Source organism: Pelophylax lessonae (genome assembly GCF_965119305.1).
Source record: "Pelophylax lessonae genome assembly, chromosome: 1".
Taxonomy (NCBI): Eukaryota; Metazoa; Chordata; class Amphibia; order Anura; family Ranidae; genus Pelophylax; species Pelophylax lessonae.
Window position 1 is genome coordinate 740,417,339 of NC_138768.1, and position 25,532 is coordinate 740,442,870.

Below are 25,532 nucleotides of genomic sequence, written 5' to 3' on the forward strand. Positions count from 1 at the left end.
GCATTACATTTTTAAAGATATTAATAGTAAAAAAAGTGAGGTCAGAGCATACTGTATAGGCCATATAAAAGAAGGGAAGTTGGTTAGAAATGACAAGAAGAAGGCAACTGTACTAAATGCATTCTTCTCCTCAGTTTTCACAAAGGAAAAGGAGGTGTATGACAGCCATGACTGTATTGTTCGTAACGCGTCACAGGGTGTACTCTTGTGGCTAACAGGAGCCGGTGTCCAAAAAAACTTGAGAAAAGCTTAACACAAATAAAACACCAGGACTAGATAGCTTTCTTTTCAGTCCTCAAAGAACTCAGTCAGGTTATAGAAAAGCCATTGTTCTTAATTTTTATGGACACCATACTGACAGGAATGGAACCATCTGGTTAAAAGCCCACATGGTACCAATATTAAAAAAAAAGGGTAGAGATATAGTCCTGGAAAGTACAGGCCTATCAGTCTAACATCGATAGTATGTACACTATTGGAGGGGATGATAAGGCACTGTGACAGTACTCACCGTCACTGGAAGTTAAAGACAGAGGATTAATGGTTTGAATTGCTTCAGATGGGACGGTCATATTTGCCAGCCATATCTCCATATAGGAATATAAAGATTTATTCCCATTTGCCATGAAATCTGTTCTTCCTAAATGCTGTGTATATTACATATCTTTCAATGTCAGACAGGTTTTCCTTTTGTTGTGTATTGGGAGGGAATGTGGATTGCCCTTTCGCATTGTTAAGTGTTAATGACCTCCCATTGTTCTGTCTGTCTGCCTTAAGAGAAACTTATAGGTATGTGGATTGGATGCTTAGGGGGAGGGGGGATTGTCCCACATTGTATATTTTTGTGTACACTGTATGAGAGTGTAAAACTCTGTTCCTATTGGATTGTGAATATCACGTCCAGTCTTCAACAAGGTCCACCTGGGTGGTAACCTTGTGGGTGAAAACTGTATATAAGTCTGTTCAATAAAGAAGAAGTTAGTACGTTCTTCACCCTCAATCTAGAATCTTATCTCTTATTGGGGGAATCTGCTGCAAGGGATTGCTATGGTCCTCCATGCTCCCTTAGAGAATCACTAAGCTCTTGTAAGAGCTTGTGTAAGAGCTTGTTCCTGCTGCCCTCTCTGGGGAAAGGAGGTTCACCCACAGGAACCTGGAGCCTTGTCATAGGTCCAGGGTGTGTAGGAGATTGCGAGACTCTAACCAAGCTGCGGCGGTTCGAGGGGTCTGAAGTGGTTACGGTGTCTGGTGGAGTGCTTGGAGCCCCTCGGGAAGCACTAGGAGCATCTGTCAACGGAGGTACCCGGTCAGGGGTGTCCTGTTCCGTTACAGGCACTATATCCAAGAATTTTCAGATGAGAATAGTATCATTAGTATTAATCAGCTTGGGTTTACAAAAGGACATTCTTGCCAAACCAATCTGCTAACATTCTATGAGGAAGTGAGCTGCCATCTAGCAATTCTATTTAAATTGTTCATAAATGATATAGAGGTAGTTAACAATAGCACAATCTTAGTGTGTGCTGACAATACAAAAATAAGTAGGGCAATACCTTGACAGCAGGATTAGGGGGTTGGATGAATACAGGGGTGGGCAAATACATGGCAAATGAGGTTTAATGTTGAGAAATGTGAAGTAATGCACTTGGGATTAAATATATGAATGCAGGTTACTCGCTAGGGTGAGAACCTCTGAGGGAATCCAGGATGAAGAAAGATCTGGGGGTCCCAGTAGAAGACAGACTGAGCAAAAGCATGCAAGCAAAGCATTAAAAGCATATTAGCGTGCATTAAAAAGGGAATTTACTCCAGAGATAAAATTATAATACTGCCACTTTATAAAACATTGGTTTGGCCCACATCTGTAGTATGCCGTCCAGTTCTGGTCACCAATCCTCAAAAAGGATGTGCTGGAACTGGAGCGAGCCCAGAGAAGAACAACAAAATTAATAAGGGAACTAGAGGACCTCATTTAGGAGGAACGACTACAAGCACTAAATGTATTCTCCCTGGAGAAGAGACGCTTTAGAGGAGATATGATAGTGATATAAAAATACCTCAATGGGGATCCCAGCGTAGGAAAAAAAATATTCAGTCTCAGGGAGTGTAAGAAGACATGGGGGAGGAGAAGCGGTTTAACCTTAAGCTGCGTAGAGGTTTTTATAAATAATTGTTAATGTCTAAATAAAATTTTTTTTAGAATGTTGACTTCTAGTCATATATGTTTATGCTTATATCATGGTACTACTATATATTCTAGGTATAAATATGATCAACACAGTGTCTTAGTGGTTAGTGCTCTGATCTAGCAACAGTAAAGTCATGGGTTCAAATCTGTCCTATACTACCTCCCTAAAATTTCAATAGTGAATGGATATGTGCGTAGGCAAAAGCATATTTGTCATCAGCGTGATACAATTTATCTCTCACTGATCGCACAATATATATTTGCCATTGAAATTCTAGGGAGTTGGTAGCATGGGTGGGATTTGAACTCATGACCTAAGTGCAGTCACAAGACTGCTCTAACTGCTGATGAGAAAAGCCATTTAGCAGTTTATATTTTCTAAAACAATTGGATTTCCATGTTCTGTGTACCATGGGAGACCAGATATAGTAAATGCAGCGTGCTGGGTTTAGTAACACTTTATTACTTTATTCAAGCAAGTGCCATGTCATACGAAATTTAAGCAATCACAAACCTATGAAAATGTTGCTAGTGTGCACACAAACCCAGATTGATTTTATAAGAAAGTAATAATGCTGCATAATGCTCTTTATAGTCCTGTACAAATAAAGTAAATACTACTAAGTGAAGCATGCACACTTATAGATTGCATATAGATGCTCTATAGATTGCAGGATGTAATTGTTAATCACTGTATCAGCAGATACATTCAGTGAGCCCCCGTCATAGAGAACCAGGTGAGAGCTTTTATTACCTTATCTGCATATCAATAGCATTCTCCAGCAAGGCTTACCTGCCTGTAGAGGCGTGCCCTGTGAGGTCATTGAATGCTTTGTGAGAATAACCTCCTAATTCATTTACAGGAAGAGTCCTGAGGTGTTTTCACCCTGTGTCTGGAAAAAACACGTCAACTCTGAGGAAACTATATTCAGAAAAATGGCTGTGCGAATCCCAGAACCTAAGAGCCCTGTCTTTTGTACATGAAGGTAAAGTAGTAAATTTTATTTATAGTTTTATAGGAGTTACTTTTTAATGTTGTGTTCACGTCATACTGCGTTATGAGCTAGTGAAACCTTGTGATATAGAAACTGTGGTACAACTGGAGCAACCAGCACAGGCAGTGACAGGGCTCGGTATGTGATTGGCTTGTCTACCTGTACTCTGTTGTGTTTCAAGCACTGTGATCAATTTGGCTTTTACATATGACAGACACATAAATGGTGGTTTGCTAAATGTGGATATTTGTCACTTAGATAAGCGAGCCTGTGTGCACTTTGTACAACCCGTCTTGTGTAGAGGAATTCAAGAAAAAGTAGGAGTTAGCTCTGCACGTAATCGGTTATTACAGCTTCACTGAACGAATCAATCAACGTATTCCATGCGTAAACTAACCCCATAGGGTTTGGAACATGTAAAGAACCTGCCACAAACAACCAAAAACGCAGTGCAACTGAAGATATTTTCAACTGTAAATATTCAGTGATCTTCGACGGCGAAAGTGCCAAAGTACAGGTCCGTATTAACTATAATGTCACTTGTGGCCCAATATGCCTAGGACAGAAGGGTAAGGAGGGCAATACATGGATATGTTTTTTTTTTTTGTTTTTTTTTTAGCCAACAAGCTGATTGAAAAAAAAAATGAACAGATTTCCCCATCCAAGTGAGGGGAATAGAGGAATCCTCCCTGCATTACTGATCAGCGCTGTAGTACTGGTCAAGGGATAACTTTCCAACAATCCAGTTTGAGAGAAGTCGATCATTAGATCAACTTATGTGGAATGGGAACGGCCATAGATGGATCGAAATTCGGGCAGTCCCTGCTGAACCAGCCAAATTCAGATCCCTCTATGGCCAGCTTAAGGACTCCATCAAGCCTTGAAATATACACGTTTTGATATTTTAGCTTTGGTTTGTGAATTGTTTTTGATACAAGAAAAGAACTGTGTGGGTCCTTCACACGGGCTTTTCGATCAGGTCCGCCTGTCAGTTTTTCAGGCAGACCTGACCAGACGCTCCATGCATCCCATGCATCCCTATGCAGCGGATGTCACCGGTGACATGTCCGCTAACACCCACTGCTATCCAGTCCCGTCCGTGAAATCTAGATGGATAAAAACGCTATTTTCCATCTGTCTGGAGGATCGGATTGGATGAAAATGGACAGGATCTGACAGGTTTGTCTCAGCACAGAGAGTGGAGATGGACCTGTCATCCGCCTGCTCAGCAGATCAATCCCCACTGAGCAAATCGGAGTCCACAGGGCAGAAAGCCTGTGTGAAAGGACCCTTTGGTAGGGGGTACAGGATTACATAAACTGAATTATTGCTACTGCCAGGGAGAGCAGCTGACACATTCAACCTGCAGTGCACTCCTCAGGAGTGCAGAGCCTTGCCTGGCCCGATAGAGCTTTCAGCTTACGAACAAGTCCAAGGTACCACATGCTAAATATAAAGACATTTACAAAAATAATTAGGCATTCACAAGCTTGCACTAAAAACTGCATGGACTTGTGTTGTAAGGGTCCTTTCACATGGGCTTTCTGCTCGGCGGACTCAGTTTTGCTCAGCGGGGATCGATCCGCCGATCCCCGCTGAGCAGGCGGTTGACAGGTCCATCTCCGCTCACTGTGCTGGAATGGACCTGTCAGAGCCACGTTCTTCTCTATTGGAGATCAGATGAAAATGAACCGCTTGTCCATTTTCATCCAATCCTCCAGACGGATGTATTTAATGGACAGGATTAGATCCCATAGCAGCGGGTGTCAGCGGACATGTCACCGCTGATATCCACTGCTCCATAGAGGTGCATGGAATGTCCGATCAGGTCCGCCTGAAAAACTGATAGGCGGACCTGAGAGGAAAGCCCGTGTGAAAGGGGCCTTCATTTGCTGGAAGTGGGTACAGGAAATAAGGGGAGTCATGAGGCTCTTTATAATTCAGGAAAATATGTGCCATCTTCCCTTTCTCTAGCTTGTAAAACTCTGAGAGGATGACAACCGCTGTGGCTGGGTGGTGAACTGGGTGGCCAAACAACCAATGTGCATGAGGCCTAAGAAACTATGGTCATCGCCTACCTAGTAGTAGTTAGTCACATTCAACTTGACTTTTGTAGTGTTAAACAATGCTACAAAACAGGTCCGACTGAATGTGGCTACTACTACTACTAATATTTTTAATCCCTCCCTCCTAGATTTTAAGCTCTAACGAGCAGGGCCCTGTGATTCTGTCTGTATTGTCTGCCCTTATGTTGTAAAGCACTGCACAAACTGCTGGCACTATATAAATCCTGTATAATAATAATAATAATATACAGTGATCTGGATCATATGGCTTCACAGCAGTAGCTACTGTCATAGAAGCCTTCAGGATCTGTTAGACAATGGCTTACTTTCCCAATGCACAGGCTTTGGCCTGAGGGTCCTAATGAGAAGATGGTGTTATGCATAGTAGATAATATACCCTTTTATGCATAGTAGATAATATACCCTTTTATGCATAGTAGATAATATACCCTTTTATTTTCTAATGAGGAAGATTACAATAATAAGCTGATTGGTTGCTCTGGGCAACACAAGCAATTTCACTTTTAACAAATAAGATTTATTCACTTAGAAAAAAAAAACATGTTGACTATTCAATCATCATAATACCTTAAATTGTTAATATGTTAGAACAGACACAGTCTATTTCCTACCTTGGTTTATAGATTTTATGAAATGGATTGAAGAAGTGCTGGGCCCTGTAGTTCGTTAAGCCCCGTACACACGATCAGATTATCGAACGATCTGTCGTTCGTTTTTTGTGGCATGCAAGTCTGATGTGGAAAGTGAAGAGGTTATTTTCATACCAATTTTCTCTTACGACAGAATTCTACTTCAGAAGTGATGTCATGTGTTGGATTGCTTTCTATGTGTTCTTTCATCTCTGAGCATGCCTAGTCTTGCTCTTAAGATTTTTTTCCGTCGAAATCTGTACTAATGAGATGAAAATCGGACGTTGTTTTGACTGCACATCAGGATTTTGTCAGCCGAAAAGTCGGAGTCGGTTGTCGGAAGCATCATACTAACAAGCCGAAAATCGGCGGATCGGTCGTCGGACGAAAATTCCCAGCCAAATTTCGACGTGTGTGTATGAGGCTTAACAATCCGAAAATCGACAGATCGGTCGTCGGACAAATTTTCCCTACAGATTTTCTTATCGTGTGTACGGGCCTTAAAGCGGAGTTCCACCCTGGATTTTTTTTTTTTTTTTTTAATACCCCCGGGACAGTCAGGGCTAGTGCATTCCACAATGGCTAGCCTCTGATCTGTTCCGGGTTGCACTTACCTGTTAGGACAAATACTTACCTTGCAAACGTCTTGTCCAGCGCTGCCATCTCAGATGTGGGCAGCTTGAAGCCAGCGCGTCCTCTTCGGCGTCTTCTTCCGCCTTCTTTGGTCCCACGATGCACTGCGCCGGCCCCGACGTCACTTCCGGGTCGCATGCCCAGAAGCTGTTTAGAAGGGGATGACGCGCGCGACCCGGAACTGACGTCGGGGCCGGTGCAGGCGCAATGATTCCTGGGAGCTATGACGTCCAGCTCCCAGGAATCATTGCAGAGCCAGGAAGTGACGACGGGCCGCGGCCGAGGAAGGAGGAAGAAGGAAGTAAGGTAAGTATATTTTCTTCGCTACGAGGTAAGTAAAAAAAAAAAAAAATATGCGATTATCCATTTCTTTTTCAGGTGACCCGGAGCGAGAAGATGGAGGTAAGTATAAAAATAGGGTGGAACTCCACTTTAAGGATAAAAAAATAACACAGAGTACTTAAGTAGGGCAGACACAGGTGTCCTATTCGAGAGGCCATCTGCATCATGCTTTCAATGTTGGCTTTGCCAAACGTAGTGCAAAGATTAGCTGGGGGACTACTAAGATGCTTTGCACTGCAACCAACAAAATATTTAAACAAGCACACAACAAGGCTGCTGCTTGGAAGGTTAAATTAATCACATAAGCAATGGGGTACTATTCCAGTTATGGTGAATTCAGTTGGATGCAGGCAGGGGAAAAAAGCCATCTACACCTGCCCTTTATTAGTAGGGCTGTTGGTGTACACTGAGAACCAAACCAAACATAGAATGGGTTATACTGCTCCATAATCTCCAAACCAAAATTCCCACACTGCATCTTTTAAAATGCTTCACAGACCTATTTCTGAAGAACAATAGATATGTCCATATTAAGCCTGACTGATGTCAGATGGGCACCTTGGAGGCAATTTATAAAAGGTATGTGACAAAAATGTTGTCTCAACGGAAGTGCAGCAAATTAGGTTTAAAATGTAATCTTCTAAGCTGTGTGGAAAAAAATGAAAGCTACAACCTGTATTGTTGCTTTGGGCAGTGGCATTATTCGAGATAAAACATGTCTCAAACACAGAACTAAACCCATTGCTTTACATGTCTCCCAAGACAGACACATTCAAGGCATGCAACGTATGAATATTTTCACAACTGCTTGTAGTCTCAACTGAACTGTCAAGCCATCAAACGAATGGTGTCATAATTGATCACATGTGCGGCATAAGATGGCAGTTTCCTTGGCTGTAAAGGAGAGGAGGGTTTGGTCCTGCCCCACCGCACCTCTTTGTGTACCACATGTAACAAATATAAACGCTGAAACCTTTTAAGAAGTAGTTAAAGTAGAGCTATAGGTAAAAGTTTTTTTTAATTTTGGATAGATTAAGGGAGGGTCATGATCCCTGTCAGTTTATTTTTGCCATCTGTGTCCTATGGGGGAGATTTTTCTTCACTTCCTATCCCAAAGTCAAAGGAAATCCCTGCAAATGAAGGGAATACCTTGGGGACCCCCAGGTCACCAAAACTAGTGCCCCCATTGGAATTTCTTTCCTCTCTTACTTTTCTCTGATTTTGGGACAATCCAAAATGTGGGATTTTCTTTTACTTTCCCTTTCAATGATAATGGTAAACAGGACAAATAGAGAGGGTGAATCTCCCTAGTGGGGGTACAGACTATCCACAACTGGAAAAAGTTTTGCCTTTAGTTATACTTTAACTTGTATTCCATTTCACCTTATTCTATAATAATTGCTTCATGCAGGGTTTTTCCTCTATGTAATCTGCCAGTTGGCTCATTTGGCAGATGCCAAGACAAATATAAAACAAAAATCGTGCAAAAAGTGCTTTCAGATAGCAGCTATTAAGTGTAAAAATGGGCGTGCGTCACAAAACTGTACTATATGTGGAGTATGTAGGTTTAATTGACCCCTGAAAAGGAAAATAACCCCTTCATATTCACAATGGTGGGGTGGTGACTTCCAGTCCCTCTCTGTATTCAGTATAAAGTTGGCTCTGGCTTTGAACATACATTGTCTGTTGGGATTCCTCTATGTCTGACTTGTCTGGGTAAATATTTAAATGATGTTAACCACTTCTAGTAAAGTAACATGGTTGTAGACAGTTGAATACTGTATTAGTCTGTATTTGTTTATAAAGATACCACAAGTAGAGCGATAGGCATATTAACCATTTAAAGACACTTGCTGATGGGTTGATTACCAACAACTGCTAACATAACCTTCTTATTATAGCACAGCACTGCAGTCAAACAATAAGTGCAGGTAATGTGATCCAATACACTTGCTAAAATTATGCTTTCATTACATTTTTCAAAGCACTGGTGAAATTTCCTGCTCCATAGTATGGAAATGGACTGGATAGGATCTTCAATATCTTTCGCATTGCAGCTTTAGCAGGTCATCCAAAGATCTAGGACGCTTTTTGATGACCTGCTCTTGGACTGCTGGCAAAAAGTGCTTGCATCGGTAAGAATTTGCCATGGGTTTAAATTCTATTTCGTTTCAATGTGTAGGACTTTTATAAATACAGATCTATGCTTGATGTGTCTAGATCAAGGGTCTTTAAACTATGGCCCTCCAGCTGTTCAGGAACTACAATTCCCATCATGCCTAGTCATGTCTGTGAATGTCGGAGTTTTACAATGCTTCATGGGATGTGTAGTTCCGGAACAGCTGGAGGGCCGTAGTTTGAGGATCCCTGGTCTAGATTATCATACCAAAACATATGACTATCTGCATAAATGTGGAAGGGACACCTGTTGGAAAGACAGCCTGTGATCTAGGATAAGTAATCACAATGGACAAGAAGCTCAATCTGGGGAGAATGATGTAATATGTTTTAGTTACCAAGCAAGTATTGGTTCATAGATGCGTAGTCACAGTGGGAGCCAAAAGGCCAACATTGCTAGCCTTTAAAAATAGCCAACATAGAACCCATCGGTTTTAATTTGTAAAGTAATGCACCTGGGTGCCAGAAACCAGAAAGCAAGCTACTCACTAGGGGGGGAACCTCTGGGTGAGTCTAGGATGGAAAAGGACTTGGGGGTACTGGTAGACAACAGGCTTGGCAGTGGCATGCAATGCCAAGCCGCCGCAAGCAAAGCCAACAGAATACTGGGATGTATAAAAAAGGGGATTCACTCCAGAAATAAAGAGATTATTCTCCCACTCTACAAGACTCTGGTCCGGCCACATCTGGAGTATGCTGTCCAGTTCTGGGCACCGGTCCTCAGGAAGGATGTGCTGGAACTGGAGAAAGTCCAGAGAAGGGCAACAAAAATAATTAGGGGAATGGAGGACATCAGCTATGAGGAAAGACTACAAGCACTGAACCTTTTCTCTCTGGAGAAAAGACGATTGAGGGGGGATATGATATCAATGTACAAATACTGTACTGGTGACCCGAGCATAAGGAACAAACTATTCAGAGAAAGGAGGTACAATAAGACACGTGGCCACTCACTAAAACTAGAGGAAAGGCGGTTTAACCTTAAAGTGCGTAAGGGGTTCTTCACTGTAAGAGCAGTAAGGATGTGGAATTCTCTTCCACAAGCAGTCGTATCAGCAGGGAGCATCGATAGTTTCAAAACACTATTAGATGGACACCTTAAAGACCACAACATACAGGGGTATACAATGTACGATTAAAAGCAAACACACACACGCATTCATAGGTTGAACTGGATGCATAGGTTGAACTGGATGGACTGATGTCTTTTTTCAACCTTACTAACTATGTAACTATGTAACTATGTAAAAAAAAAATATAACTTTTCAAATCAGTGCAACGCCAACTTTGCAGTGCTGCACAGATTTGAAAAAGAAGTTCCTGCGCTATTTATGGCGATTTCAGGTGACATCTATTTGCATAGACATCTGTGCAGGAAGTTGCACAGATGTCAACCAAGCCGCACCTGAAGTTGCACTGACATGTGGTTTTGGAATCAAGTGAAGTCATGTGATTTCAAAGTCTGATTCCATGTAATCCCGGGCTTAATATCCAAAATATAACATCCTTCAGTCTATGACCTTTTTAAGATCAATTTCCTTTTAGCCATGAAGGAATAAATAAATACTGGTGGAGTGTGGATCACCTGTAGTTTATTGTAGGCCAAGTGTGACTTAGACATTGATGAGTCAGTATGATCCTATTGTTTTACAAGAAAATCAAGAACATGCTCCTGTACTTTTAAAGAATATAAAATGAAGAACACTCAACTGGGGGAGGGAGGCCAATGCATTGCTTTAATTAGTGACGCCGCTATTTATACAAGTTCTGTGGCTAACTGGATTCAGCAGAATCCATGTCATTTATGTATGGTTGTAATTATGGCGATGCAATGGTCACACTGATACCTCTGCAGATAATTAACCTTTACCATTTCGTTAAGGGGGAAAGAGATGAAACTTGCTGCGTGGGAATCGAAACTATTTAGAACGGGTTGGAGCCTGTTGCAGACACATCATTCTGTAAAATGACATTGACTAGAGGAGTTTGCAGCAGCATGTCTAGAAATGCACACATAGCGATATTGGTCATGGCATGTCAGCTAATAATCGCATTTATTTATTTTATCTGCGCCATTCTCCTGACGAAGATAAGGCCTCTCCTTTGATACACATTATGATTACGCAATCACTCATTATGAATGCTGTAGGCGCTTCTCTGGATTATTCGTGAGGTTGTTAGATCTTACTATAAATACTCCCTCTGTACAACATGCATCAAACCCATGCAATGCAATTCTGAGGTCAGTACAGAGAAAAATAGAAGAATAAATATCTTCATTTTCTATCCATTGCTGTGAAATGTTTCAGGTGAAGGGTATGTAGGGAAATGGATGTATCTGGTCTATACATAAAATGTCTACAGTTAAAGCTGAACTCAAGGCAAAAAGTGAAATGCACAGCAAAATGAAATGATGAAAGTTATTTTACTAGTCAAATGTTTGTATTTCTGTTCAGCCAGGCCTGCGATTTACACACCCCTGCCAGACAGCACCACTAGACAGGGGACCAGACTTCAGTTAGTGAATGTTAACCTTAACCGCTTGCTTACCGGGCGCTTTTACCCTATTCCTGCCCAGGCCAATTTTCAGCTTTCAGCACTGTCGCATTTTGTATGACAATTGTGCAGTCATGCATGAATATGGCATTTTTTTTATAATTTTTTTTACACAAATAGATCTTTCTTTTGGTGGTATTTTTATATTTTGCTAAACGGAAAAAAAAAACTAAAATTTTGAAAAAAAAAAAAGTTTTTTTTTTTATAGTTTTTAAATTTCAAAAACAGGTCATTTTTTTTCTCCTTCACTGATGTGCAATGATAGGCTACACTGATGGGCACTGATGAGACAGAACCGATGGGCAGTGATAGGTGGCACTGATGAGGCTGCACTGATGGGCACTGATAGGTGGCACTGATATGTGGCACTGATTAGCGGCACTGATAGGTGGCACTGATAGGTAGCACTGATATGTGGCACTGATTAGCAGCACTGATGGGTGACACTGGTAAGGAGGCACTGATTGGCAGTGCTGATGGGCACTGATTGGCAGCACTGGTGGGCACTGTTGGGACTGCACTGATAATCAGGACACTGATAATCAGTGGGTTGATTATCAATGCCAATGTCCCTTTAACACAAACCAGTTATCGGCTCTCATTTTCTCTCCACGCGCTGTCAGCGCGAGGAATAAAAAGCCGATACCCGGCTTGTGTTGTTTTACGTGATCAGCCGTCACTGGACACAGCTGATCACGTAGTAAAGGGCTGCTGTGATTGGCCTTTTTCCCTGATTTGTGACCAGCTGAGTCCTAAAGACTCAGTGATCACAGAGTGCACCGCCAGCTTGCTGCAGGGGGCGCGCGGGTAGTGCGATTACAGGAGGACGTCCATGGATGCTCTCCCGGCAAACTAAGCTAACAGGAAGGGGTTAAAGTGGTGCTAAACCCCCCAAAAAAGATGTTAGATGTGATGGCTCCATTAATTTTTTTTTTGCTTTCTTTCTTCTATTTCCATCTGGTGATCCAGCCAGCAAGTCTGTTTTTCAAAATAGCAAGCTCTCCAGGAGAATATGTCAGTTACAAAGATAAGACATGGCCATTTAACATGGCCAGGGCACTTACAGTGATCAGCTTTTATTTATTAATGTAAAACCATTATCCCAAAAGGAAAAAACATGTTAGCGTATTTATATCTGCTAGTACATCTAGCATCCCCTCCCCCAGACTTACAAATTCTGCTATTCAAAGGTGCTTCCTGTTCTCATTTTTAGAGAGTGGGAATACTCTAATACAAACAGTGTATTACTGGCCAGTACATCAGGTACAATAATTAAAAAAAAATAAAAAAGGAATGCAGCCACCACATCTAACAACTGGTAAGTTGAAATATATTACATTTTTGGTTTTGGATTTAATACTGCTTTAAAGGCATTGTACACCTTCAAATGTTTTTGTTATTTAACTAGGTATTAGTGTCTTTATATTCCCTGTGTTTGCCTTAGCTTGTAATAATGGCAGTGCTGTATCTTGGCCTAGGCCAACAAGGCCCTGGCCTAGGGCGGCACTTTGCAGGGGGGCAGCAAAAAAAAACAGCCTCCTCCCGGTTCCTGCATGAAAAGGGTCTCCGCCGCCTTGCGCTACACTTTTAATATAGCGCCAGTCTTATGGGTGAATTGGGCCAGAGGGCAGAGTCCAGGAGGCAAATTGGTCTGGCACCCCCATAAAGCGGTCAGTGAAGAGGCTGAACTGACGGGCAGTAATGGGGCGGCACTGATAAGGCTGCACAGATGGGCACTGATGAGGCTGAACGTATGGGAACTGATGAGGCTACGCTGAGGGGCACTGATAGACTTGTGGTCTGCGGTTCACAGATGACAGGGCGGGTCGTAAACAGTAAAGGGCATGGCCTTTACAGGAAGGGGTGGGTCATATGTAAATTAGGGGGTGCACAAGTTTAGTCAGGCCTAGGGCAGCACAAAACCTAAATACACCACTGAATGATGGGCTCACATCCTGTGGGGCAGTTCGTAGTTCATGGCTGACCAATCCCCCCCCCCCCCCATGTCTATGTATTAAAGTGTAACTAAAGGCTTTTTTTATTTTATTTAGAGAGAGTAAGGGAGGGTTATATCTGCCATCTGTTCTTTTTTTTTTCTTTTTGCCATTTGTGCCCCGTTGGGGAGATTTCCCTTCATTTCCTATCCCATAGCAAAAACAAGAAGTGAGAGAAAATCCTTTCAAAGTGTAAGAATCCTGATATGTCACCAGGGTCACCAATACTAGTGTTCCTATTGGAATATTTCCCCTCTATTAGTGTTCTGATGTCAACCCAAAATTATGGATTTTCTTTTTCTTTACTTTCACTTTGGATGATAATGGTAAACAGTACAATTAGAGAGGGTGAATCTCCCTAACAGGGGACACAGACAGCAATAAAAAGGGACAGGTGTTCTAATCCTTCTCCATTTTATCCAAACATTTAAAAAAGGTTTTTCCTTTCGTTATATTTCAACCACTTGCTTATTGGGCACTTATACCCCCTTCCTGCCCAGGCCAATTTTCAGCTTTCAGTGCTCTCCCACTTTGAATGACAATTACACGGTCATGCAACACTGTACCAAAATTTAATTTTTATCATTTTTTTCACATAATTAGAGCTTTCTTTTGGTGGTATTTAATCACCACTGAGTTTATGTTTTGCTAAATAAACAAACAAAAAAAAAAGAACGTTTTGAAAAAAAAAAAAAACTTTTTTTAAAGTTTGTTATACAATTTTGCAAACAGGTCATTTTTCTGATGAGGCTGCACTGATAGGCACTAATCAGGAGGCACTGATGAGGCTACATTGATGGATGGCACTGATAGGCGGCACTGATAGGAAGCACTGATAAGTGACACTGATGATGAGGCACTGATTGGCAGCACTGATGGGCACTAACAGGTGGCACTGTGGGCACTGATTAGCAGTACTGATGGGCACTGATATATGGCACTGATGGGCTCTGATTAGCAGCACTGGTGGGCACTGAGGGGACTGATGTCTCTGTAACAGAAGCACTGTCTCACACCTATAACTGGCTTCTGTTTACTTCTGTGATCAGTTGTCATTGGCTCACAGCTGATCATGTGATAATGGGCCTCTGGGATTGGCCCTTTACCCTGATCTGTGATTAGTCGAGTCCCAAGGACTCGGCGATCACAGAGCGTGCCGCCTGCGCACAGCATGGACGCCCTTCTGCCTTTTTAAGCCCGTACTGTTGCTGTTTTTCGGCTATAGCGTGGGCACCAAGTGGTTAAATTGTTATGCTTGTGCCTGTTCGCCAAAGAGAAAGGCAACTTCTTGTTCTGGGTCATAGTACTAAATGCATGCCTAGTCATTTCTATGTGTTGCATCACAAATTGGGGAGTGCTATTGTGATGAAACACATCTTTTCCAGCATGATGAGATCTCTGTTAATTGATCTGCCTGTTTGTGTCTGTGTCAGATCGAATTACTGTGCAGCTCTCACCTGCAGAACATTAGACTGGATGAGACAGGGACTGAGGGATATGTAGTTTCTTCACAGGAAGTGTTAGTTCTCAGATTACAGACAAAGGTCATGGATTAACCTGTGCAGTGCCATGCCGCATGCTTTATGTTTGATCACAAATAGAAACTTCCAACACAGCATTGTGAAGATTTACTCTGCTATGTCCTGCAACAAATGACATCATGAAACCACACAATCAATGCATATCTTATGCAGAATAAGAAAAGCACAAGGTGCAGTTAGAAAGGTTTATAATGCCTTTAAAGTAGAACTAAAGGCAACACTTTTTTCATTTGGATAGAGTAAGATTGGGGTTTTAACTGCTGTTAGTTTTTTGCCATCTGTGTCCCACTGGGGAGATTTCCTTTCACTTTCTGTCCCATAGCCTAAACAGGAAGTGTGGGGAAATCCCTCCAAAGTGGGGGAATCCCTGGTTGTTACCAGGGTCACAAAAACTAGCGTTCACATTGGAAGATTTCCTTTTATTTGTGGTTATTATATGGTTACAACTTAAAGTGTTGGACTTTCTTTTACATTTACTCTTGGTGATAATGGTAATCAGGACAAATAATGAGGGTAAATCTCCCTAACAGGAACACAGAAAGTAATAAAAACCTGACAGGCTTGCCTTTAGGTATACTTTAAAAATATTGTGTGGGGGAAGAGTGTGAATCAATACATACCCTTAGGAAGTACCAATGTACTATCCCTTAAAATACAGTTACAAAGATATAGATATGATTTGGGAGTTTTCATATACTTCCTTGGGTTAATAACCACTAAACCAAAAAGTTAAATAAAACTATTTCTCCAAAACTTTATTTAGAAAATTATACCATTTTAAAAAGGGGTTTGTTCTGTAAAAACAAGTTAACAAACTGCTTGTCCGGGTGATGTAATCCTAGGTTTAAGATCCGGTATTTTTTGGTGTATATAGCCAACGCATTTCGCAGGCTGACCCACTTTGTCAGGGCCTCAGATCCTGTTAATTACTGTAACAACATATGTAGAACATGACAATCAATAATTCATGTATCCAATAACAGATTGTATTTTTATATTTAAAATAATTTTTTGTTACAACAAACACATATTCTCTACATTCATTGTGACATTCCAAATAACAGGGTGAATGTAATGATCATTCTATTTAAGACAAATTTGTATCAAAGGATCACCTGTATAGTGTTGCATCGTAAATTGGTGGTAAATGCAATGAATGTAAAGAATATGTTTTTGTTGTAACAAAATAGTTATATATAAAAAAAATACAATCTATTATTGGATACATGAAATATTGATTGCTACATATGTTGTTATAGTAATTGACAGAATCCGGGGCCCTGACAAAGTTGGTCAGCCTGCGAAACTTGTTGAATATACACAAAAAAACACCAGGTCTTGAACCCAGGATTACATCACCCTGGACAAGCAGTTTGTTAACCTGTTTTTTTATGAAACAAACCCCTTTTTAAAATTGGCATACACACGGGCCTTTTGGCTGGCTTCTGTCAGATGAGCATGCTGAAAAACCAGCAGCCGACTGACTCCCGATCAGTGTTCTTAGCCAGTGGTGGAGAGCTCTGATCGGAGTGTTCTGGCGGGGGAGCCGTCCCCAGCTCAGCGGGGGAGATCACTGCACTAACTTTGCATAGTTAGTACAACGCCTCCGACCGGAGCTGACAGTTTTTTTTTTTTTTTGTTCAACCTGCTGGGTTGAATGAAAAAAAAAAAAAAACTTATAGTGTGTACCAGGCTTAAGGAGACATATAATGTCATTTCTCTTCTTTCTCCTTCTGTCAGCACATTTGTATGCAGCAAAGCATGATTGGCTGATAGTACTGGCCCTACCACTGCAATTCTGGGGTCTACTTTACAAAGAACTACAAGAGGTTGATATAAAGAAAGATTCAGGTACTTACACTAATTGCATTTCTTTTCATAAAATTCATAACTGTATTAAATGTTTTTTTTTTTTTTTTTTTCTGGAGCTCAGCTTTAATGTCTATACAGAAGGAAAGCTTTGTGTTTACTTACTGCATTATGTTTGTGCTATTGTCTGTTACCTAACCATTTTCTGAGAATTCAAGGTTGTTCTGCTTGCTTGATAAATTTATTAGATGAGTCTGCAAGGCAGATGGAAATACAAAGGTCTTTATTTATTAGGATGGTAAAAAGAGCGCAGAGGTGCATACAACAAACCGGCCAAATTGCACCTTAATTAATATGTGTTCACTAAACTGCTAAATGGTTGCTATGACTTACATAGCTGTCAGCATTATACATTTCCAAGGTCACTTTTCCAATACTCTTCCTAACATTGATTTTAATTACATGTAAACAGAAATGCATTATGCATTTTAATTGCTACTCCTGAATAAGATATTACCTTTAAAGAGACCCTGTTACCGAAATTGTTAAAAAAAAAAAAAAAAAAAAGCCCCCCTGTAAGACAAGTATTTATACATAATGCGCTGATTTGGATCGACACTTTATAAATTAAATTACAGCACAGGCAACCAAAAAATTACTGCCAGTCAGCACAGTCAGATTGGGAACCTTACTTTTCTCCACTGAAGCTAAGCAATACAGATGGTTACAGCTATTATTAAATTTGGGGTGCTGAAAACAGAGCATTCACCTGTTACTGACCATGTGTTCTTTAGACTGCTTTTTGTTTTCTGCACACTGCTCTATTGCTTATTGAACTGTTTGCTCCTAAACAACCTCACTTTAACTCACAATCAATGCACTCCCTATCCTTATAGATAAAAAAAGTTAGGTATATACCATTTAGGCTATTTATCCCTGATTAAAACTACCCTGCTCCTGGCCAGTTTTACACAGCAATAGCTTCTGTAAATACCTGCTTGTACTTTTTTTTCCCCAAGTTCATTCCAGACAATTATCCCTCAATTAAAATGTGCAATTGAAAGATGCTGTGTTATCTCTGGTCTCAGAGATACAAGTTTCCTATTCAATTTCCTTTAGATTTACCTTCAACTATGCAGTGCAGGAGCCTGCCGGATAAGTGTTTAGGTATGACCTCATATTATATGGTTTTGGTAAATCTAAAGGAATATTGTACAAAAAAATTGTATAATGTATGGTTAGCCTTAATGAGACATTGACAGAAACTGTCTATTGGCAGCACATTTTTGCATTGGCAAGAACAAGGACAACAAAACAAACTACTGGTCAATTTCTGTCAGTCAAAATACGCCTTTTATAATTTAATGAAAGAGCATGTGTTGTTGCTAAAGCTATCTGAAAAAGGCCCTTTTTTAAACTGATATTATTTAGATTGGAGTCCTGCTGCTCTATGTAAGCTAAGCTAGTGTACAGCCAGTGTAAACTGGTGCTGCAAATTTAAGTGTAATTTAAAGAATTTGTTTTTTTAATGTTGCCCTTAAAGCCTTATAAGAAGACCTTCTCCATGTATTATTATATTTTTAAATGTTTGCATTAGTAAATGTCTCCCCTGGCAGTGCCAAGCTTCCCATGCCTTTTTAGTTGTTTCCATGTTAGCCCTAAAAATGGTTAGAATTTAACAAAATATGCTACTATAGTATATATGTATAATTCAGTAGGATTCCCTTCTCAGTTAGGGTTTGCTAGATTTTGAACAATATTCAATGAACCCTCGTTGGACCCAACATGGGCAGATTTGCCCAAAGCTATTACTAATTATTAGGCCTCATACACACTGCAGCTAAAACACTAGTTTTACAGGCGTTTGATTTTTTTTTTCTGCCCCTAAATGCCCCTCTTTATTAGCATATGCACACATAGGCATTTACAGGCATTTAGAGGCAGAAGCATTTAGGTTCAGAAATCTGAAAGCAGCAAAATTGCATTCAGGAAAGGAGCATTTAGACACAAAAACGGCCAATGCGCCTAAACGCGCTAATGTCCCCATTTGCTGGGCGCATTTAGAGCTTACACATTTATTTCAATGACCAGAATAAATATTCTGGTCAATTGAAATTAATGAATTTCCAATTGTTTGACGCACATGAGTGCATCTAAGCACATCTAAACGCTTTTGAGTCTAATTAAGAATTAGCAGAAATAATGAAAGTGCAGAACATTTGAAGCGAACCTTCCAAAAAATTAAACAGCCTTAATGTATATATAAAAAAAAAAACAGCCTTAACATGAAAATCTTGTGCCTTGGAACCAATTTTCCAATGCCTCATTGCTACATGCTGGGAGAGTAGGGTGCTCAAAATCCCATGTGAATGCCTTCCTGCACTGTGTTTACCACTGTAAATTCTACATTTTTTAAATACAGGTGCCAGAGGTCCTAAACAGGGCTAATCATACTTATTGGGGTTCTGAGAACCAAATGATAGGTGTATGGGAAAAGAACACTGAATAATTAAAAAAATTAAACCGGGCCTTCTGAATTATTGAACTTGATATAATACTAAAGAAGTTGACTTTGAACTGTCACATAACATGCAAGTAACGTTGTCAATACCTACACCTTATATCAGTGATGGCGAACCTTGGCACCCCAGATGTTTTGGAACTACATTTCCCATGATGCTCATGCACTCTGCAGTGTAGTTGAGCATCATGGGAAATGTAGTTCTAAAACAACTGGGGTGCCAAGGTTCACCATCACTGCCTTATATCCATGACTTGATTGCACAAAAACAACTGTAAAAATCTCACTAGTCGTTTTTAGCTTTTGTATTTAAAATGGAAGTAAACCTATCGTTTTTAGCCAAAAAAGCTGCCATCTTGGCCTCTGTTTAATCTACAACTGCCATGACCCTGCACATGTGATTAGTTATGACACCAGCCATTGGATGGTTTGACAGTTTGGGTGAGAGCACAACCAATGTGTCAGTTACATTTCCAGCACGTGCCGGTGTCGTTTCAAAGAGTGACCTCCGTCGGATAGTGCCCGGGTCAGACTGCGCATGCTCCGTAAGTGACGTCACCCCAGCTGATTTGTCAGAACAGCTGGGGTTGGCGCCTGCGCAGTCCGTCGGGGGCACAATCCGACGAGAGACAGAGCGGGGAAGAATCTAATGTCAGATTCTGACTCGCTCTGTAGCGCGTGCGCAGTCCGTAGGGGGCATTTCTCGACGACAGACAGAGCGGGAAGAATCTAATGTCAGATTCTATCTCGCTCTGTACGATCAGTACACATATGGGACAAATTAAAGGGGCACCCTGAAATACTAAAAGGGCACTGTGGAACACTAAAGGGGCACGCCGACTGCAATAATAAAAGGGCATTCTGGAATACTAAAGGGGCACGCCGACTGCAATAATAAAAGGGCACTCTGGAATACTAAAGGGGCACGCCGACTGCAATAATAAAAGGGCACTGTGGAACACTAAAGGGGCACCCTGAAATACTAAAAGGGCACTGTGGAACACTAAAGGGGCACGCCGACTGCAATAATAAAAGGGCATTCTGAAATACTAAAGGGGCACGCCGACTGCAATAATAAAAGGGCACTCTGGAACACTAAAGGGGCACGCCGACTGCAATAATAAAAGGGCACTCTGGAATACTAAAGGGGCACGCCGACTGCAATAATAAAGGGGCACTCTGGAATACTAAAGGGGCACGCCGACTGCAATAATAAAAGGGCACTCTGGAACACTAAAGGGGCACGCCGACTGCAATAATAAAAGGGCACTCTGAATGCAATAATAAAGGGGCACTCTGAATGCAATAATAAAGGGGCACTCTGACCGTGGGTCATAAAGGAGCTATGTGACTGGGACACATAACGGGGCACTCTGATAGGGACACTGGATGTAAAGGGGGACTCTGACGGGGACACTGATGTAAAGGGGAACTCTGACGGGGACACTGATGTAAAGGGGGACTCTGACTGGGACACTGATATAAAGGGGGACTCTGATAGGGAAGCACTAGATGTAAAGGAGCACTCTAATGGGGACATGGCTGTAAAGGAGGACTCTGACAGGGACACACTGGATGTAAAGGAGGACTCTAACAGGGACACTGGATGTAAAGGGGGACTCTGACCGGGACACACTGGATGTAAAGGAGGACTCTGACGGAGGCACAGACACAGGCCAAACTACGGCGGGGGGACATGAACTGCATGACGGCGGGGACACAGGGTGGATGACGGCAGGGACAGGGGCTGAATGACGGCGGGGACAGAGGCTGAATGACAGGGGGAAACAGGCTGCATGATGAGGGACACACTGATGAGGCACAAATGAGGAGGCACTCATTGGCATGATTTAGGCACAGATGGGCATGAGACACAGGTGGGCATAAATAGGGCAGAGATGGGCATGGATGAGGCAGAGATGGGCATGGATGAGGTAGGGGCGGTGCCCATCGGTGTGTGCAGCGTGCGAGGAGAGAGCTAAACCAGACATGCAGCGTTCTGTTGACAAATGATCGCTCTGTCATTGGATGGAGCGATCACATGGTAAATGGCCCCTGTCGTTGGCCCTTTAACACAATCCGTGGGAAGCGCGATTGGGATGTCTCTGTACGCCCTCCCAGAATAGGCCGACCACGCTGTAGCCATCATTGGGCTATGCCCTGATCGACAAGTAGTTAATCCCCATAGTCTTAGCTATCCGATATTACCCGTAAAGCGGGGCTTTGCATTACTTATGTTCTGCAATATTTGGCCAAACTCAATCACCATGCCAGTCTCTGTGAAAATTAGGCGTTGCCCCCAAAAAATGTGTGTGGCTATTGGAGGTCCTCTAGTATAAGTTTGCCAAGTATGGTGCCCTGAACCCCTGTGGTTTGGGCTCTACATTTATAGTAGCTTGGCCTGCTATGTTAATCCATTGCAGAGTCTTAGTCTGGAAATTTGAGGGGCTACAGCTAGGACCCCAAATGAGTCCGGGGGCCATATTTGGCACAGAGGTAGGGGGGTCCTTCCTTTACCACCCCAAACATTTTGGGGTTTGTTAGCTCAAAATTTCCTGATCAACTTTTTCTAGGGCCCCTTGAGAGTATGTGGCCCCCGGGCCATACGGCACAGCAGGGAGTGCTGGATACCATTGGACTATTCTGCGGTGGTCAGCTAAAGTCTACCCCAATGCAGGTCCCTGTGAAAATAAAGCATTGGCCCCAAACAAATGTATGTGCCAAATTTGGTGCCCCTGAGCACCGTGGTTCGGCTACCACAGGGCCCTACATTTAAGCTAGCCTGGCCCATTATGTTAATCTATGGTGCAGCCGCGATCGGAAAATTTGAGGGGCCACAGAGCGGGCCCCAAATTAGTCCAGAGGCCCAGAGGTAGGGAAGGTCTTCCTTTACCACCTCTACATTTTTGAGGTCGCTAGCCTGAAGTTTTATGGTCAGCTTTTTAGGAGGCCCCTTGGGAGTGTGTGGCCCTCGGGCACTAATGCGGAGTGGGGATTGGTGAGTACTGCAGGAATCTCTGGACTCTTAGCTATTTAACAATATTTGCAGAGCCTGGCTCTGCAGTTCCTATGTCCTGCGGTGGTTGGGCAAATTCCACCCCCATGAAGGTCCTCATGAAAATTAAGCATTGGCCCCAAAAAAATTTTGTGGCCCCTGGGGGTCCTCTAGTAACCCTATACCGAGTTTGGTGCCCCTGGGCAACATCGTTCCGCTACCGTGGGGCCCTAGATTTGCAGGTCCCTGTAACAATTAAGCATTGGTCCTGAAAAAAGCATGTGGCCCCTGCCACGTTTGAGGCCCCTAGCCACCAGGGTTCAGGTACCACTAGGCCCATAATTTAGGTCAGCTTGGTGCAGTATGGCAATCTTCGAGTGGGCACAGTTGCAGGGCCCCAGCTCGGGCACCAAACAAGTCCAGGGGACCATATTTGGCACAGTGGTAGGGGAGATCTTCCTTTACCACTCTGAAAATGTTGGAGTAGCTAGCCTGAAATTTTCTGGTCAACTTTTTCAGGGGCCTCTTGGGAGTGTGTGGCCCTGGGGCAGTACCGTGGAGAAGGGACTGCTGGAAACCATATTAATCTCAATATTCTTAGCTATCCAATGTTACCTGCGGAGCAGGGCTCACTGGTACCTATGTTCTACAGTATTTGTGCAAATTTGACGCCCATGCCAGTCCTCGTGAAAATTAGGCATCGTCCACAAAAAAATGTGTGTGACCCTGGGGGGTCAGCTAGTATCCCTGTACCAAGTTTGGTGACCATATCCCCCCCCGTGATTTGGGTACCACAGGGCACTAAATTTATGGTACATTGGCCCGCTATGTTAATCCATGACTCTGATGGGGGTGGGAATTTGAGGGGCCACAGCCCAGGCCCTGAAAGAGTCCAGGTTCCCTGAACATGTTTGGGGCCCACGCTGTGGCCCCTCCAAAATTCCCTACTGCGCCATATATTACCATAGGCTAGGCCAAACTAGCCTAAATCTAGGGCCCCACGGTAGCGGAACGATGTTGCCCAGGGGCACCAAACTCGGTATAGGGTTACTAGAGGACCCCCAGAGGCCACAACATTTTTTTGGGGCCAATGCTTAATTTTCATGAGGACCTTCATGGGGGTGGAATTTGCCCAACCACCGCAGGACATAGGAACTGCAGAGCCAGGCTCTGCAAATATTGTTAAATAGCTAAGAGTCCAGAGATTCCTGCAGTACTCACCAATCCCCACTCCGCATTAGTGCCCGAGGGCCACACACTCCCAAGGGGCCTCCTAAAAAGCTGACCATAAAACTTCAGGCTAGCGACCTCAAAAATGTAGAGGTGGTAAAGGAAGACCTTCCCTACCTCTGGGCCTCTGGACTAATTTGGGGCCCGCTCTGTGGCCCCTCAAATTTTCCGATCGCGGCTGCACCATAGATTTACATAATGGGCCAGGCTAGCTTAAATGTAGGGCCCTGTGGTAGCCGAACCACGGTGCTCAGGGGCACCAAATTTGGCACATACATTTGTTTGGGGCCAATGCTTTATTTTCACAGGGACCTGCATTGGGGTAGACTTTAGCTGACCACCGCAGAATAGTCCAATGGTATCCAGCACTCCCTGCTGTGCCGTATGGCCCGGGGGCCACATACTCTCAAGGGGCCCTAGAAAAAGTTGATCAGGAAATTTTGAGCTAACAAACCCCAAAATGTTTGGGGTGGTAAAGGAAGGACCCCCCTACCTCTGTGCCAAATATGGCCCCCGGACTCATTTGGGGTCCTAGCTGTAGCCCCTCAAATTTCCAGACTAAGACTCTGCAATGGATTAACATAGCAGGCCAAGCTACTATAAATGTAGAGCCCAAACCACGGGGGTTCAGGGCACCATACTTGGCAAACTTATACTAGAGGACATCCAGTAGCCACACACATTTTTTGGGGGCAACGCCTAATTTTCACAGAGACTGGCATGGTGATTGAGTTTGGCCAAATATTGCAGAACATAAGTAATGCAAAGCCCCGCTTTACGGGTAATATCGGATAGCTAAGACTATGGGGATTAACTACTTGTCGACCAGGGCATAGCCCAATGATGGCTACAGCGTGGTCGGCCTATTCTGGGAGGGTGTACAGAGACATCCGAATCGCGCTTCCCACGGATTGTGTTAAAGGGCCAATGACAGGGGCCATTTACCATGTGATCGCTCCATCCAATGACAGAGTGATCATTTGTCAACAGAACGCTGCATGTCTGGTTTAGCTCTCTCCTCGCACGCTGTACACACCGATGGGCACCGCCCCTACCTCATCCATGCCCATCTCTGCCTCATCCATGCCCATCTCTGCCCTATTTATGCCCACCTGTGTCTCATGCCCATCTGTGCCTAAATCATGCCAATGAGTGCCTCTTCATTTGTGCCTCATCAGTGTGTCCCTCATCATGCAGCCTGTTTCCCCCTGTCATTCAGCCTCTGTCCCCGCCGTCATTCAGCCCCTGTCCCTGCCGTCATCCACCCTGTGTCCCCGCCGTCATGCAGTTCATGTCCCCCCGCCGTAGTTTGGCCTGTGTCTGTGCCTCCGTCAGAGTCCTCCTTTACATCCAGTGTGTCCCGGTCAGAGTCCCCCTTTACATCCAGTGTCCCTGTTAGAGTCCTCCTTTACATCCAGTGTGTCCCTGTCAGAGTCCTCCTTTACAGCCATGTCCCCATTAGAGTGCTCCTTTACATCTAGTGCTTCCCTATCAGAGTCCCCCTTTATATCAGTGTCCCAGTCAGAGTCCCCCTTTACATCAGTGTCCCCGTCAGAGTTCCCCTTTACATCAGTGTCCCCGTCAGAGTCCCCCTTTACATCCAGTGTCCCTATCAGAGTGCCCCGTTATGTGTCCCAGTCACATAGCTCCTTTATGACCCACGGTCAGAGTGCCCCTTTATTATTGCATTCAGAGTGCCCTTTTATTATTGCAGTCGGCGTGCCCCTTTAGTGTTCCAGAGTGCCCTTTTATTATTGCAGTCGGCGTGCCCCTTTAGTATTCCAGAGTGCCCCTTTATTATTGCAGTCGGCGTGCCCCTTTAGTATTCCAGAGT

At 43.1% G+C, this 25,532-nt stretch overlaps 1 protein-coding gene across 2 annotated transcripts in view; it reads left to right on the plus strand.

Annotated features, from left to right (window-relative positions):
• Positions 1-3,050: 3,050 nt before the first annotated feature.
• Positions 3,051-25,532, plus strand: part of LNX1 (ligand of numb-protein X 1) — a 282,665-nt gene continuing 260,183 nt past the window's right edge. For both annotated transcript variants that reach the window (XM_082256708.1, XM_082256709.1), the window contains exon 1: positions 3,051-3,174. The gene's annotated coding sequence lies outside the window, so the exon portion shown is untranslated. The remainder of the gene's footprint in view (positions 3,175-25,532) is intronic.